Below are 12,238 nucleotides of genomic sequence, written 5' to 3'. Positions count from 1 at the left end.
GTAAGTAATGGAGGTCTGGACATCCTGAGCAGCAGGGGGTGTGACAGAAGCTGTCAGGAGGTGTGGAAGGGTGAGTCATTGGATCTTTGTGGAAGTCCAGAGAAAAACTTTCTCACTGTATATCTAATAAAAAATCAGACACTTCTAATTTTACAACGCTTTTCCCCGTGTCTAGAAGTAGCTTATAACAATGGCAACAAAAGTGGAATTGCAGTTCCACTCAGGGATCCCAAGCACTGCTTATGGCATAGCTTATTGCAGACTCCATTTCAGATAAACATTATGAACATGAACTGCGTTAAATTTACCATAAAATGTTAGATCAATCAGAAATGGCCTTGACAAAGACGGAGGCTTCCCTGGGCTCCTGTAACTTGCAGTGCATGAGTCTTGCAGAGATTCATGATCTAGTGTCATAAGAAAGTGCAACTAGCAAACAAAGTAGTTATTATTTCCCTATATTTTTGTTATGTTATGTTATGTTACGTTATGTTATGTGATATTATAATGGGTAGGTGTATTAACACCAGCTCTGGTTTCAGGATTTTCTTGTGCATGAAGTCCTACTTCATGCACAAGAAAAACAGAAAACAGAATAAGCGAATAAATCCACAAGTTTGTGTTTTTTAACATAGCATTTTAAAAATTGGCTACAAGTTAGGAAATCACACATAAACACATGACTGGCATTTTCTGCAAGGTTTACCAGAGAAGGCAAATGAAGATGCCCTCCTGATTACAATAGCTGCTACTGCTGGTAATATTTATTGTAGCAAAGACCATCTATTCTCTTAATGCTCCCAGGAGGTATGAGAAAGAAAGGGAAACTCTTCATCTCAAATGAGTGGACAAATTATGTAAAGTAGCTCATTGGTTAGTCCCGTCTGTTGCCTTTCTCTAAGTTTTATTCTGTGTCTTTGCTCCAGAAGGCTTGCACAGTCAGGGATGCCATGGCAGAGTGCAACCTGGAGCAGGGTTGCCCTAAGCCAGAGCCCAGTGCTGCTTGGTACTAGCTCAGAGCCAGGAGAGGACTCTGCCTTGGATTCCTGAAGCTCCTATTTCTTCTCAAAGCTCTGTAATGTCAAATACTCAGTGGGTGCTGCTCTCTGATATCACACCACTCATTGGAAATTACTGCAGTGCCTGATTCAGGGCATGTAAAGTACTTCTAGTGGGAAACTGTGCTGTTAATGATGCATATGTGAATTTATCTTCTAAAAGATATGCAAAATTTATTCCTTCATATATTTGTGCACATGTTAAGCATGACATTTACATTTTGAGTAGTGGGAGAGAGTGAAATGGGTCTGGATTTTTTACTTCCCCCCCTTTTACAGCATTACTGTTATCTTCACAATATGATTATATGAGCAAGCAATCAGATTACTGAGAGCATCCAGTTCACATTTCCTCTGTTGAAAAGTACTGTGAAAATCATTATATCTATAGCAAGAAGGAAAGATAGAAACCAAAAAATGTGTCTAATGTCCTACTTTGATGTTTTGTCTGTCTGATTATTCATAGGAGCAATCTAATGTTCAAAAGAACATATTTCCCAATTCCTTATTTAGCTATTTCTGATGGGGGTCGTCTTTCTATTTTGTGCAATTCAAATATCAGCTCTTAGTCCCCTGCTGAGGGATTTCCCTTCTGGCAGGGAACCTGCTGTGCTTGTGAAATTTTCTCCCCTATTTTTCTCAGAGGTGTGTCCCTGGGGTTCCCCTCTGAAGATGTCTTGTGCACCCATGCATGAACTCCTCAAATAAACCCCCAGGTACCTCAGAGATGTGGATGCTCCTGAGAGCTGGATTCATTGCATGAACTCACTGCTTTCAGCGCCTGTGGTGAGGGCAGGGAAGGTGGGTGTGCGCATACATGGCTATGTCTGTCTGGATGTGGATTTTTCCCTGAGTGACACTAGAACGTTAAATATCTGTCATATTTCCTGGAAATAAACTGTTTTGGATGACACTTTGCTTGGATAATGGAGAGAAACAGAATTCTACCAAGATTGCTTGTTCTGTATCATTTTTCTTTCAGAAAACAATACTTTTCTGAGTTTATTTTTTTCCCTGACACAAACTGTTTTGTTTGTTTGTTTGTTTTATTTGTTTTGTTTGTGTGTTTGTTTGTTTTTTAATGGCACATTAGTTCTACCCCAGCTCTAGTGGCTTCTTTTTTAAAGAGAGAGCAGCAGACAACAGGAGCCAGCAAGGACCCTTCTTACTGTGAATGTAAACAAAAATGTTATATGTTAGGGCTTAGTAGAAGTATAGGAACTGCTGCTGCAAGCCAGCCAGATCAAATAATAATGAGGAACTGGCAAAGCAGATTAATGATAATAATGGAGTTTCACAAAAAAATGTCCAGATCTTGTGTGGTGATATTACAGAAGCTAACAGGAGCTGGAGTTACTGTCACAGTCAATAAAACAAAAGAATATGTAGATGAAGAAAAATACTGTCAACAGAAATGTTTCTTCAGAAAGCCTATAGAAAAATTTTAGATAGTTGGGACAGAGAACTGAGAAGAATGTTATCACAAATGAACAAAATTTTAACTTTTTTTTTTTTTTAAGTTATGGCAAAATAATCCCACATGATTCTTAACCAAAGTGAAATGAGAAATCAAATACTGTGTTAAAGTTCTGCAGTCAACCAAAGGGATGTATTGACCAAACCCTGGTAGAAGCAATGAGAAATGGAGGAAATGTATTTGCTGTCAAAATACCGGTAGGGAATGCAACTTATAGCTTTTGGTCAGAAAGATAAGTAAACCTACATCCAAGAGACAGAATAAATCTAGAACTGCTGCTGGGACAGGTGTACCCAACTGGATGGTGGAATGAAGTGCTGTGAACTGTAAAGTGACCACATGGAAAAAAGACGTGACATCCTCTGTGTATACTGCAAGACATACTAGCTTTAAAAAGTTAGTGATAATTGTTGATATGTGCTTCATTTAATGTCTAACTCATACGTAGTTGCATTCATTTTTCAGTTATTTACCTATACCAATTGAAACAGATAGAATAAGCAGTACAGATAATAAGCGTTACTGATATGATTTTATTGTGCTGACCTTTTATAGACTTAATATTATGTTGCTCTGGGTTTGGATTCATTAACTTCCTCCACTTGAGTAAAACCAAAGTCCGTTTCTTACATGTGACTTGACTCAAGATGAATTCAAAACAGTATTTCAAATTCCTTGACTTTCACATAGGGTAGGGGAATTTGAATATTTTTCTTAAGCATTTGTTATAATTCTGTTTTATTAGTCTCGTGAATGCATTCCTTTCTAGTTTACATGTGCATTTTTTTCTAGTTTGTTTTAGTTTCATTGTATTGTCCTCAGCTAGATTGGCACCAGAAACCAGAACAACTTTTTTATATTAAACTGACCTGAAAAAATAAGCAAATAATGTTAATCACCCACCTAATCAGGGCTGACTTGTCCTTACACCTGAAGTGTTGCTCTGAAGACAGATGCTTTCCTTGCTGGCTACTTAACTCTGCAGGACAGGAGGTTCAAGATGCCATGTGATGTATGAATACGTCAAGTGAGCTCCTGAGTGGCCCATCAAGTGCAGCTGAAGGTTCCTTCCTTGGCAGAAGCCAGCAACACTGAACAGTGCACATGGAGATTAAGGTGCAGGTACGCATGTCACCGTGTCCTATAGAGTCTCTGGTGGGACCAAGCACTGCCTGCAATACCAGACCTCATCCGCACGTGCACCACGCAAGACCTGTGGAGCTGAGCCTTGTCTTGCCCCATGGGCACAGGGACAGTGGCCAGTCCTTTGGGCATTTCAGAAAAGAGGTCTGGTTCTTGAGAGCAGGTCTGGGGCAGGACACAACTTTCAGGTACTGTTCTAGGGCGATATAAGCAGCATGCTCAGACATGGTGCTCAGAGGCCTCTGACCACATCCTGCACTATCGGCACACTTAGTAGTCTTGAACAGTGATGGGGAGCTGTGCATTAATTCCACTAACACCTTCCTTAAATGTGCCCCATCTCTATGTCCAGTATTTAGACCAAATCCCTTTAAACATTCTGTTATCCGAAACTAGTGGCAAGTAATCCTGTTTACAGTTTAAATTAAACAGGCATTTCAGAAATCGTCTGTAGCTTTAGGGATCACTGCTTTTGTTTGAGAAAGAAATAATGGTGTTTTTCTCCAGGACATGTTTTGGCCCATCAGTAAACATCACAGCTGCAGCAGTCTGTTTTTGCCATAGCTGCCAACAGCACTGCACAGCTTGTGATAAGTGATGTTCTTGCAGGTCATGTGTTATACTTTGAGCAACTCTTAAAAATGCAGTTCAAAAGATACTAGCAAAGCAAGGAGCAAAGAGTATTTCTTTAGAGCTTACTTTTGTGAAACTATATAGTATTTCTACTCATCTTTGTGTCATTGGATGATTACTATGACAGTAGTGTGGAATTCAGCAAAGAGATGCCAAGGGGAACGGTCTAGGCTGACCCATTCCTATCTGAAAAAACATCAGCATAAAGTGATGGTTTTGGGGGATTTAGTCAACAGCTGATATCCCTTAGCAAACTAAAATACATGCATAAATGGAAGTTTTATTCTTTGGAAAATTTCAGCAAAAGTGCTTTTAAAGTGCAATGGTATCAAGTTGCAACAGGGGTGGTTTAAATTGGACGGTAGGAGTAGTTTCTTCACAGAGAGGGTGGTCAAGAATTGTAATGAGCTCCACAGGAAAGTAGTGGAGGGGTCCCCATCCCTGGAGGTATTTAAGTTGTGTGGATGTGGCATTGAGGAATGGAGTTTAGTGATGGGACTCGGTAGGTCAGGTTAATAGTTGGACTTGATGATCTTGCAGGTCTTTTCAAGCACCAGCACTGACTGTTGCAGGGGAACCCCTAGCCACAGCACCCCAGATCTGGGCATTGCCCATGCTGTGCAAAATCAGCTCTGACTCTGGTGATTTTATTGCAAATAGAAATGGTGGTTTTTTCTATCACTGATTTCTAGCAACATTAAATTAAGTCTTAGTAGCTCTCTTTCTGTACAATCTTCCTTCTGCCTGGCTAACAGCTGTTTTCCTGTTTCTGCTGTTTACTGTTTTCCCTGTCCTTCTGCATTTTTCATATCTTGCTGTTTTACTTAAATTTTTTTCAGTGGATTCAATTAAAAACACATTACAGTAATAAATCGGGAGAAGGTACTAGGACGACGTTTTAAAGATGAGCTAGCTCTGCAGGCATCACTAGACCTCACCAGCCAGAAGGTCTGCAAACCTATTAGCTTCCTGTACCAGGGAAGATTCTTTCACAGATGTTGAAGCAACATAAACAGTAACTAATCTGAAAGCTAAAATGGAAGAATATTTATGGTCTGGAAGCTACAAAAGTCCACAGAGATCCTAGAAAAGCATGGATTTATTTTTAGTGCTAAAAGCTATTTGGGCTTCAGGTTGTTTGTTACCAACTTGCAATTCTGAATTTTTTGATTAGTGCTTGAAGCCTTATTACTTAGTTTGCAACATTAATGCCTACAGGAACAATGACTGTACTTTGGAAGACTCATGTTTATAGAGCTTTTAAAATATATAATCTGCTTCAGAGAAAATTAAAGTATTGCTCCATTCCTTATCTATGAATTGCCAAAAATGTAATTGAATATATTTCAATAGCAGGAGCAGCAGAAGAAGCAGGTATTATTAATTTCAGAGCCACATATTATGATTTTTTGTTCTCAGGTACTCATGTATTTTCCAGATAGATGTGGCACCAGGCTTCCCTGTGATGCTATCAGTTTGAATGACTCACTTATGACTGTTTTAAGAGACTTAAAAATATCTTTTCATCTCTATTCCTTTCAGATGTGCAACAAGGGTGGAACTTACACAGGCAGAACACCACTTTTGAGGGAAGAGATAACATTTTATATTGATATGTTGATGAAAATGGCTGGAAACAGAGTGAAAGTTGGGCAGTGGCACTAAGAAATAATGAAGAAGTCAATAAAGACTGGCTTCCCAGAAGGATCATTAATACAGCTGGAAAAATAAAGTTACTCATTTGGGTAAGAAGCTTGTCATCATGGATTTCATAGATGTAAATATCTTGGCATCTCTCAGCTCCTGAAAACAAATTGAAAACTGTCTTGACTAGACCTAATCCTCTGGAGCAGCCTCGTGCTGGTGCCATGGACAAAATCTTCTGAGTTTTAAACAGAACTCATTTGACTTGTGGTAATACTTGCAAGGCTTCTGTATGTGAGGGCACTGAACCAAATGCTTCCAGGTTTGTGTTCCTACACCCTTCGTTCTGGGTTTGGGGACAGGATTGCTTTCTGACGAACTTTGTTTGAGCATTCACTTGGTAGGTGAGGTGTCTGAGTCCTGTGCTACTCATGTCCTCTGGGCTGGATGGCCAGGGCACCCTCCACGGGGAGACCAGCCGCTCCACTGCCACTGCTCCTTCTCATGCTCCACCTGCCTAGTCTGTTCAGGAATTAAAAAATATACACAGCAACTGTCTCATCATATAACACAGTCGAGTTGCAGAAATAAATTTTGCGCTTGTGGTGAGATCCACAGAAATCTGTGACTGTGGGTGCTGTGAATAGATGTATGCTGATTTGTGGCAGCAAAAGACCTTTCCAATATGGCAATTTAATTCTTCATGTAATTTTGCAAATCCTTAATAACAACACTATGACAAAAACATGGACCAAGAGAATGCTTTCAGATACAGCAGGCATCAATAAAATAAAGCTAGCAATTTCTTGTGCTAGATGGCCAGATGTGTATTTTTGTATTCATTTATCACGGGGTATCCAGAGAATATCTGTCTTTACTCATTATTTTGACCAGCTCAGGTTCAGAAAAAGTTATTTTTTTGTGAATTTCTAATTAGATCGGATTGAAATTATTTTATTTAACTAAACAACAGTGCTTCTGTGAGGAATGATCATTCCATGTTAAATAGTATGAAGGAATGAAGAAGGCATGTATTATAACTGGCCAAAGCAGAGCCATCTCCATGTGTGGTTAGAGCAAACTTCATCCCAAACTGGCCTTCACAGTAATGCATAACATTAATGCCTCTGCTCTGAGAGATCCCTGCAAGTCTTGAGAGACGGAAATGCCCTGCAAATAACACCTGTCCATTCAGTGTTTATATTCATTGATGCGAAGAGAACAGTGTCCCCCATATGTGCATCAGCTTTGCATTTAAAGAAAGTTAAGGTTAATAATTACTTTTCTTTTCCTCTCACTTACCTATAGCTGTTCAGTAAGAAAGACTGAACTTTTAATAAAAAGTTATTGTTTGAAACTGGAAATTTCATGTTACCTGGGTGCATGTCATTTATTTTCTGTGTGCTAGGCATAGATAGGCCATGGTTGCTCTGTCACATATTCACCTGACCAAGACTTGTCAGCGTGGTGCTTTCTGAGTTGCCAGACATTGTGCTTTCTGAGTGAAACACAACAGGGAGTACGTCCTGCGGGAAATGAGAAGTATTTACTGAATCAGGGCAAGACATCCCTTTTGCTACAATGGTTAGGACTTAACCATGCTAATATTACGGATAGCACTAGGGAAGGAAGCTACAGAATTGTGAGAATTAAAGTTGTGTTTTTTCAGTGGAACATTCCACTAACCTTGCATGTTTGAAAGTGATTGCGTAGGCATAACTGGGGGCTATGTCAAGCAGATAAGTGACAGTGGAAGGTCTCACTGTCCCAAAAGAAGGAGGATGGCTAAGAAAAACAAGACAAGCAGTTGTGGAATCAGCAAAAACAAAAACAAAAACAAATCATGGGCCCCTCGAGTCATGAGAAAAGAAGAAAAAAAGGGAGAAAAGGAGAAATTAAAGGTTGGTCAAACAAAATTGTACATATATGGTATAGTAACAACTGTCAAGTAGGTTGTGAACGTGTAGTATTTAGCCAATGAGAAAATAGGAGGAATCAAGTGTAGGGTAATAGGGTGTATAAGGTTTATGATGTACTTCTGCTGTGTGCTTCTGCTTGCAGGTGCCCGCCATTGCAATCGCAAATAAAAATGGTACTTCACTGATATCCTTGCCTGGGCCTGTGTTATTGGCTGCAGATTGTTTCTCACAATAATGCACTTGACTAAATGTCTTGACTTGCAGTTGCAAAATGCTAATAAGGTGCACTGGGCTTTGCTTCAATCACAGGCTTATTCAAGTGAGACCTTATGTTATAATTAAATGTAGGATGCACTTTTCCCATGTAAATATGATAATTGGTTCATAAATGTATAATGCTGTTAATTAGCGTGTGGTCTCTTGTAATATAGGAATGTGTGTTCTGTCTCCTGAAGATAGAATTATATTTCACAAAAGTCAGAGTTCTTGCAGTATTTGGAAAGAAAGAGCATCATTCACTAAGATCAGGTTCTTCAGAAACTTTGACAGCAAAACAAGGAAGAAAAGAACAGTCTTTGCATGACCACATCTTTGTTGTTGAAAGGCTAATGATCATCTAGTAATAAAACCAAAAAAAAAAATCTTTTCAAAATAATCTTTCTATTCTTCACATTTCATAGAATCATAGAACCATTAAGGTTGGAAAAGACCTCCAAGATCAGCTGGTCCAACCATCCCCCTACCACTGATGTCACCCACTAAAGCATGTCCCTAAGCACCATGTCCAACCTTTCCTTGAACACCCCCAGGGACGGTAACTCCCTGGACAACCCATTCCAATGCCTGACTACTCTTTCTAAGAAGAAATGTCTCCTCATTTCCAACCTGAACCTCCCCAGGCACAACTTGAGGCCATTCCCTCTAGTCCTATCACTAGTTATATGTGAGAAGAGGCCGACCCCCAGCTCCCCACACCTTCCTTTCAGGTAGTTGTAGAGAGTGATAAGGTCTCCCCTGAGCCTCCTCTTCTCCAGACTGAACACCCCCAGTTCCCTCAGCTGCTCCTCACAGGACCTGTGTCCCAGACCTTTCATCAGCTTCGTAGCCCTTCTCTGGACATGCTCCAGGGCCTCAATGTCCTTCTTGTAGTGACGGGCCCAAAGCCAAACACAGAACTTGAGGTGCAACCTCACCAGAGCAGAGTACAAGGGGACAATTACCTCCCTGGACCTGCTGGCTACACTGTCCCTGATACAAGCCAAGATCTCTTCAATATCTTTATCAATGATCTGGATGAGGGGATTGAGTGCACCCTCAGTAAGTTTGCAGATGACAACAAGTTAGATACGAGTGTTGATCTGCTTGAGGGTAGGAAGGCTCTGCAGAGGGATCTGGATAGGCTGGACCGATGGGCCGAGGCCAACTGTATGATGTTCAACAAGGCTAAGTGCTGGGTCCTGCACTTCGAGCACAACAACCCCATGCTGTACTACAGGATGAGAGCAGAGTGGCTGGAAAGCTTCCCGTTGGAAAGGGACCTGGGGGTATTGATCAACAGCCAGCTGAATATGAGCCAGCAGTGTGCTCAGGTGGCCAAGAAGGCCAACAGCATCCTGTCTTGTATCTGAAATAGCGTGGCCAGCAGGGCTGGGGAAGTGATTGTCCCCCTGTACTTGGCTCTGGTGAGGCCACACCTCGAATCTTGTGTTCAGTTTTGACCCCTCACTACAAGAAGGACATCGAGGTGCTGGAGTGTGTCCAAAGAAGAGCAACAAAGCTGGCGGAGGGTCTAGAGAACAAATCTTATGAGGAGCAGGTGAGGGAGGTGGGATTGTGTAGCTTGGAGGAAAGAAGGCTCAGGGCAGACCTTACTGTACAATTACCTAAAGGAGGTTTTAGCGAGGTGGGGATCAGGCTCTCCTCCTAAGCACCAAGTGATAAGACAAGGGGAAATAGCCTTGAGTTGTACCAGGGGAGGTTTAAGTTGGATATTAGGAGAAATTTCTTTACTGAAAGGGTTGTGCGGCATTGGAATAGGCTGCCCAGAGAAGTGCTTGAGTCACCGCCCCTGGAGGTCTTCAAGAATCTTCTAAGATGTAGAACTTAGTTGCATGGTTTAGTGGTGGACTACTTAGTGCTAGGTAAAAGGTTGGACTAGATGATTTTAGAGGTCTTTTCCAACCTGAATGATTCTATGATTCCATTAGAAGAAAAGAAATTACAGATATTGCAGGGAAAATAAGTCTTGAGCTGGCTATCCAAAAAGCAAGAAGATGGAATGTGATCATTTTAACTGTGTGCAGGGTGCCTTCCTTAAGGATCCAATGGAACAGTAAGGGCAATCATTAGGGGGCTGTGTGAAGCTGTTGTAAACAGAGATAACGTTGCAGTGATCTTCATCTGTGAAGCTGCACAGCCAAGCAGAGACATTTGTGTTCAAATCCCACTCAGGCCGTGGCGTGGTCTGAGTGCTCAATGCAGGAAAATTCTTGCAGTTTTTCTTCAGTGGAAGGAGGATGGGCATGGTGCTTCGTTGTTTCTCTGACAATGGGTTAAGCTTAGAAAAGAGAAGATACACAGCATTTTATGCTCTAGGTGATTTAAATTTGCTATTTATTGCTTCAGCAGTCATTGTAAAAAATAAGTTGTGATGCTCTTAATCTGCACTCTCAGAGCGGTATTTGTCAGTTTTACAGTTTTCATTTCATTTGTTGCTTCCATTTGTATAAAGAGAACAAATGGATGAGAATGGATAATAAAGCAGCTTGCTGAAACGAATAGTTGGTTTAGTGGTAGATTTTCTGTTACAGGAGAACTAGATTTCTGAGAAAACGTGAAAATATAACTTCTCCTGGAGAGCATAACATAAACTGAAAGTAAAAGGAAAAGAAGTTGCTGAAACAATTCTAGGCAGATGGTGGCTGAACATCTCCTTCAGAAATTACTGTATCAATGACAGAATAGACTATTTCTTTGAGTGAGAAGGAATGGGAAGAAAACAGATGAAAATAGATCAGGCCTCTTTGTTTTTGTTTTTGTTTTGTTTTGTTTTCTTGATTATAATACACATAAGGGGCCTGGAGCATCTTCCCTATGAAGAAAGGCTGAGAAACCTGGGTCTGTTCAGCCTGGAGAAAAGAAGACTGAGAGGGATCTCATCAATGTGTATAAATACCTGAGGTGTTGGGATTTGGCCAACCTCTTTTCAGTGGTTTGTGGGGACAGGACAAGGGGTAATGGCCACAAGATGGAGCACGGGAAGTTCTGCACCAACATGCAAAAGAACTTCTTCACAGTGAGGGTGATGGAGCACTGGGACAGGAACACAACACAGGGAGGTTGTGGAGTCTCCTTCTCTGGAGATATTCAAGGCCTGTCTGGATGCCTACCTGGGCAAGCTGCTCTAAGGAACCTGCTTTGGCAGGGGGGTTGGACCCGATGATCTCTTGAGGTCCCTTCCAACCCCTACAATTCTGTGATTCTGTGATGTTCACCCTGACTGTTCTGACACATATAATATCCTATGGCACTTTATTGGCTTCTCAGTAAAACGTCATTCATTTTTTAAGACAAAATTGCAGGAAAAAAAATAGGAAGAAATTATTCATTATGAGGGTGGTGAGGAACTGGAACAGTTTTCCCAGAGAAACTGTAGATGTCCCATCACTGGAAGTGTTCTAGGGCATGTTGATGGGGTTTTGGGCAACCTGATCTAGTGGAAGGTGTCCCTGCCCATGGCAGGGGAGTTGGAACCAGATAGTCTTTAATGTCCCTTCCAATGCAAACCATTCTATGATTCTATGAAAGCATTTGCAGATACTTTGGTTCTGTTGGCAGGAAAATGAGAAACAGGAGGAAAAAAAAGCCAACAAACCAACCAACCAAAAACATAATCAGAAGCCTCCTTTCTCCTGTGTATTCCCAAAAACTAATTTAATAATACCTTTATAGGACTGTACTATGAGATGGACTCAGGCTCATTTCTTTTAAGACAATGAAGCATATTTATTGATCTGGAAATTACTGCCCTGAAAAATTCCTGAACTTAGATAGCAGACCTGATAGCAAATTCAGAGTTTCACTACTTAGATGTGCCCAGATTAGGATAGAAGGTTAATAAAGGGCAGAATCACACTCACTATTTTTCCTTGTTTTTCACACTGGTCATTGCTTGCCTGCTGGTATTCTCCAGCAGGCATGGGGCCAGGCCTGCAGGGCTGGACAGGGGCTGTGCAGAGCGTGGGCTGCCATCTATCCTAGCGTGGAAATGTGTAGGGGTAATGGTGTGCCCAGGGCTGCAGGTGCTGCAGGGTGCCATGGGCCTCTATGTGAATGAGGACAGCTGGGGGCCAGCCTCCTCAGCT

At 41.2% G+C, this 12,238-nt stretch overlaps 1 long non-coding RNA gene across 1 annotated transcript; it reads left to right on the top strand.

Annotated features, from left to right (window-relative positions):
- Positions 1-1,727: 1,727 nt before the first annotated feature.
- On the top strand, positions 1,728-10,273 carry LOC308195630. Its single transcript, XR_013951687.1, has 3 exons — positions 1,728-1,859; positions 3,447-3,657; positions 5,854-10,273. It is a non-coding gene; the product is annotated as an uncharacterized lncRNA (long non-coding RNA).
- The last annotated feature ends 1,965 nt before the right edge of the window (positions 10,274-12,238 follow it).

The sequence above is a fragment of the Anser brachyrhynchus genome, assembly GCF_964034855.1.
Source record: "Anser brachyrhynchus genome assembly, chromosome: 5".
Lineage (NCBI taxonomy): Eukaryota > Metazoa > Chordata > Aves > Anseriformes > Anatidae > Anser > Anser brachyrhynchus.
Note: the sequence above shows the minus strand (reverse complement) of the source record. Positions and strands in the feature narration are given on the sequence as shown.